At 39.2% G+C, this 6,010-nt stretch overlaps 1 pseudogene; it reads right to left on the reverse strand.

Annotated features, from left to right (window-relative positions):
* Positions 1-4,345: 4,345 nt before the first annotated feature.
* Positions 4,346-5,765, reverse strand: LOC109392131 (ADP-ribosylation factor 4 pseudogene; annotated as a pseudogene).
* Between the last annotated feature and the right edge of the window lie 245 nt (positions 5,766-6,010).

The following is a 6,010-nucleotide window of genomic DNA, read 5'->3' on the forward strand; positions in this document are numbered from 1 at the left end:
AATTTGCTAGGATTAAAAAATAACTAGCTGATTATCCAACATCATGCCATACCTAATTTTAGATCTATATTTATAGAACAATTAGGATACTGACTTGTCAGGAGAAAAGGAAATTAACTTCTAAAAGTCTTTTATGTTTTTATTTTAGGTTTTTCAGAATTTAGAATTTAAAAAAATTTAGAAATCCATCATGTAAAGCCTATGAAGTTTTATCCTATGGAATTTGCACACTCTTATAATGACCAGATGATGCTATTTCTAAAGTACATTTTTTTTGCATGTGTGGATAAATGGAAGATTCTTAATTTATTAAGTAAATTTAATATTTGATTTTCCTAGTGCTAAAATAACCACCTTTCCTACAGATTGCTCTAAAGGAAGCTTTAGAGGAAAAATCCTTGATTATCTAAACACTGAAGTCATTGCCAAGTTTAAGGAAATAAACTTTAAATTACAAGCGATGGTATATTTTCTGGACATGAAGCAGGTTATTATCAATTTCTTCAAAAATTCATGAAAACGGCCACTGTGAAATATAAGAAAAGTCTTATATGAAGTACTTCTGTAAGATTCCTTTTAAAAATCCGGAAATAATGGGGAATTGAAGAGACTAATAGAATGTGTTATATATGAAACTCTTCTTTTCTTTCCACTGGTTGAAGGCATTATACTGCAAGCCAGAGTTTCTATAGCATATCCTCAGGGGAGGAGGGCTCAGTGTGTTAAATTAATTTTTTAACATTCTACTTGGTAGTGTTAAATGTATTCTCTCTCTGAAATGTTGTGAATTTAATGGGACATTCTATATGTTGGCAGGAGATATTAGTATGGGAATTAAAATGAAACATTCCAATCCATATCTTTTTTAGTTAGAGAGTTGAAAATGGCTTATTCCCTGCCTCCACCCCCAATTATGCTGCCCCAAGATATACCGGTGAGAAATTTAAACCTCTGAAAATTAGCAATTTTGTTCTGCTCTGGAATATTTGTAAGATAACTCCTAGCTAAAACACACACTCAGAATAGTATCTTGTTAATAAAGTGATCAACATCCACAATTTACATGTAAATCCAACCAAATGTACAGTGTTTAAAAGGATCTTTAATTATTTCAGCTGCTCAAGTGGCTGTGGCTTTAGTTTTGCTTATTTCTACCTAGAGAATATCATGGAAGATTGTGTGGTTAATGTCAGAAACAGGTTTTAGACCATTAGTACTCTAGAGATGTCTATGTGGGTCCTGCTATAGGATATGTAAACACACTAATTTCCATACCATATTTCAAAATTAATAATATTGGGTTGTCGGAAAAGTCATGACGTATTTTTTCTATGTTTTTCACTGCAAACATATATCATGACTTTTCCGACAACCCAACCAATACAATTCTTAACTGCATTTGATCTTTGTTTTGTTTCGTTTTGTTTTGTATTCAGGTTGTCTCAAATTAAGGTATAAGGGATTTGAAGTTTAAAATGGCAAACACGCATAGAACGTTTATTCATGTAACAAACATTCATTGAACACCTTTATTAGGTGCCCCTCTAGCGTCTAGATGTGTAAACCAGCAAATAGAGGTCCAAGCCCTCAAATACAGTATATAGAAAAAACTTCTGAAATCAACAGATTTCTGAATTGAAACTGTAGTTGTTGCCATATTCTGAGCTTAGAGAGAAACAATTTATCCTTGTGATATACCTTTCTCCCAAACCTTTCCTTATCTCAGCTTTTCAGTTGTACAGGCTTGGTTTATCTTATTCAACTTTAATGTCACCAGAAGCTTTCCTTTCCATCACCTCTATTTTTGCAGTGGTGGAGTATATTTCTAACCCCCCATTTCTCTCTTGGTACCCCACTTTTTTCAGGCTGGTCCATGTGTGTTTAAGATGTTTGACCTGCTGTCAACGTTGTCCTTATTTTTTCCTTATCATGTGTAGGCCTGATAGTGTTTCCTGGATGAGAACATCTCATCTTTCCTTTTCCTTCTGTTGACTCTTTTGATTACAGGACCAAACTCTCTTTTCAAAACCACATCTATTTCTTCCATTTCCAACCACTGGTTTTCTGCAAATGTGCTAAACCTGAAGCCTTCATAGCCTCTCACTATAGTTTTACCTCTGTCTCTGACAAAACTGATTCTTTGAATCAGAACAGTCTAGACTTAGGGCTTTTTGATTCCACTCTTATACTGTAATTTACAATCATCTCATGAAGTTTCTTCACCATCTTAAGCCCCAAGAGATGGCATATCCCTAATATGATAGACATTCCACTCATCCATGATTAGTTTGTTCTTCAAGTCTTCCCCCCACCATGGCTCATCTCACAGCCTGGGTCTCTCACTCAACCAGTTGCTTGGATGCAGGCAGGAAAAATGCATATCCATGCACATGACCTTTTACACAGTGTCCATGACTAATCCGTGTTTGGAATGGAAACTGACCAAGTTGGTGATCAAGTCAACTCCCCTGGGGGTGGGGAATGGGATTGGGCTAGGGAGCATGGAGAAAAGTGCAGGGAGTGAGACAGCCTTAGTGGAGGCCTAGACATAGAACGGAGGTCTGACTTCTAATCCAGTGTTCCATTCACTGTCCCTAGAGATGCACTCTCCCTGTAAAGGGTTTACTTATAGGGACTTCCAAATTTTACTTCAGCTCACTTATTTCCCAGTTAAGTCCAAGGTCTGCAGAAAACATATCCCCTTACTATATCCATTTGTCTGATTGCTGACTGGAAAATTTTTCTTATTTCACTTTCTGATGATCTAGTCCAGGGGTCGGCAAACTTTTGAGGTGGAAGAGCCGCCAGGGGTCGGCAAACTGTGGCTCGTGAGCCCCATGCAGCTCTTTGGGCACAGACATGTGGCTCTGAAGTAAAATTGAAAATGAAAATAAAACTATCATAGTTTCATTTATAAAAATTTTAAAGGATATGATTCACATAATGGTGATGTCATTTAATAGGTCTTGCAAAACTTCAAGGGACAGGATTAGCTCTTCCAGGGATCGGCAAACTTTTGAGACAGAATGTACCCAAAGAGCCGCATGGGGCTTGTGAGCCGCAGTCTGCTGACCTCTGATCTAGTCTATTGGCTAAAGCGCAAAGACTTCACTTTGAAGGAATAGTAAGCCATGGAGAAACGCCAAGGTCCCCATACTCAGAGGGAGGTCTTGAACAGAGCTGATCTAGGAAGAGCAGGAGGCAGGGGTCCTAGTTAGGATATGGCATCTTGTTCTTGTCCATAGGATTTATCTTCTCTTATCTTTCTGAAGATATTATCATATTAAAATATTTTTAATTCCTTCTATGTTTTCCTAATTTCTCCTATCTTATATCGGTTTCTATCTTTCATGTTAGAGGTCATTTTCATATATTTAATGATTTTTACCCCCGCCTGTTGACTTTTAAGAATAAAATATTAAGAATTAAGGATTAAATATCCAATCTGGACCTCTGAGTGGGCATACCTCTCTCTACATGTAAGGTGGTTTGGCATTAAGTGCCGCTTTTGTTGGGATATCCCCCAGAGTCAGTACTTGGAAGCCTTTTCTCTGGGGACACTCAGTTTCCTGCGCACAGTGATCTCTTTGCTTGGGGGTGTTGCATATGCCAGGCTGCTGGCATTTTAGGAACAGGGCAGGACTAGCGAGCTGGGTGGTGGCTGTCTCTTGTTGCTTCTATTTTCAGGCCTTGTGCTTCATCCTGGCCTTATCTCTGTGTTGTCTGCAAATATGGTCTCCATAGTTTAACTGGTTCAAAAGAGAAATTTCCATCCTCCTCGTGGGGGTTATGTGGGATGCGGTGGTTTTTGCCTGGATGCTCAGAGGTGAGAGGAGGTACGTGGGGCCTGACCAGGAGTCATTCAGCAGGGCTCTGTGTTTGCACCTGTGAGCCTCACCTTTGCCTACTCCAGCACCCGTTCTCCCAAACCTCGCCTCTACTTAGCATCCTTTTCTGCAGCGTTACTGGCTCCCTTCAACTCGGCTAAGGCAGTCACCACTCCTCCATCTGCTTTCAGCCTCCCAATTATTTCAAGTATTTTATATCACCTTCCCTTGTAGGTTCCCAGCCTCTTTGTGTCTTTAATCTTATTTAGCAGTGTTTTGAGAGGGACAAGGGGAGTGTGGTCCCATTACCTTTAGGGTTTTATGTATCAATAAGTGAGACCTGCACTTAGCACCTAGGGTTGTTCCTTTGCGTTAAAATCACAGGCCTACCTTTCCCCTCCGAAGCACATATGCCTAGGCCTGGAGTGGCTTCCGACACACAGACACCATGTGCTGGGAGCATCCTTTCCCATTTGTATTTATTTATTGATTTATTTATTTTTTTACATATTTTATCATTTTATTAGGAATAATTCCAAATGGGTGATGAAGAAAACTTATCCATTTGAGTTTGATGAGTTTTCCAAAAACTCTGAATGAAGATATATGTTCACCAATAAACAATAAAACATCAGCAGAACTATCATATACTGGGCAAAGAGTCAGGCTGATACCAAAAGCAACATGCAACATAAAAAAGATACAATATAAAGAAAGACAATCTGCTGGATATTAAAAACAATTATCTCAATACGAACTCTTTGCAACCAGCACAGAACTAATTAGCTATCGAATCCAAACCACACCAAGGTAATCTTGGCTGATGAAGCCAAGAGTCAACAATGAGGGAAAAATAAGTTCCTCAGTGCAAGAGATCTGAATAGTGTTTTGGAGCATTTCCCTGGCTGGTACAAGCAGTATTAGAAAATCTTTTTGGCAAGGGAGAAAAATAAATACAAATGGAATGCTACATCTTTTTAAATCAGCAGACTGTCCCAGGAATGATAAAGATTATCAGTAAAGTAGCAAGAGGATAACTTTAAAACATTATTTGTTGAGGGCTCAAAAAACATTCAAAACGGATTTATTTAAAGGTATCACAATAGCTATGTTCAGGCATTTAGGCTTAAGGGAAGTAAAATTAAAAGAGGACACTTTTTTCCCAAGTTAAGGAGAATTTCTTTAAAACCAAACATATTGCTAAATTGCAACATTATGCTTGGTAAACAATAATTGGCAACAAAATAAGTTTAAAGGCTATAATATTCTACCCAAACCACTCCCAGATACTGTTTAATAACCAAGATGCAAACTAATTTTGTTGTAACAAGTCTAGACCAATTCTATCCAACATGTCCTTCGTTAGATGTCCAGTTTCCTTTAACGTTTTGAAAGCTCATTTGACAGCCAGTCAAGTCCCTCATACAGACCAGTTCCTTGTGTAGCACAAGTGGCTTGAACATACCATGTTCTGTTACGAAGAGACTGAAGACCTAATTTATCTGTCATTTCACTGATGGCCATAGCATTTGGCAAATCCTGCTTGTTTGCAAAAAGCAGCAACACTGCATCTTGCAACTCATCTTCCTTGAGCATGTTCTGCAGCACGTCAGCTCCTTCTTGAATTCTTTCACGATCGTTGCTATCTACCACAAAAATAAGACCCTGTGTATTTTGGAAGTAATGCCTCCAGAGAGGCCTTATTTTGTCTTGACCACCAACATCCCATGCTGTAAAACAAATGTTCTTATATTCTACTGTTTCCACATTAAAACCAATGGTAGGAATGGTGGTGACTATCTCTCCTAACTTCAGTTTATACAGAATGGTCGTCTTGCCAGCAGCATCCAATCCAACCATCAAAATGCGCATCTGCTTCTTGCTGAAGAGGCGGGAGAAGAGGGAGGAGATGGTGAGGCCCATGGCGGTAGTGGCACTTGCGATGGGCTGAGGTTTGGAGTCCTCTGGCCTTCTCCTTTCACGCTCCCGGCGAATTGAGCAAGAAGAGGAGCTAAGGAAGACGGCGGCAGGAACGGCTCGCTACCCGGCGTATCAGACGAAGCACCAGCTAAAGTACTAGCGGGGCGCGGACCTGCTCGACGACTCTCCCATTTGTATTTAATTTTGAACTTTTTAAACCTAAAGACAATGAGGAGTTGCCAGATGTTTCTGAGGATATGAAT

This window comes from Hipposideros armiger, unplaced genomic scaffold, assembly GCF_001890085.2.
Source record: "Hipposideros armiger isolate ML-2016 unplaced genomic scaffold, ASM189008v1 scaffold_0, whole genome shotgun sequence".
NCBI classification, from domain to species: domain Eukaryota; kingdom Metazoa; phylum Chordata; class Mammalia; order Chiroptera; family Hipposideridae; genus Hipposideros; species Hipposideros armiger.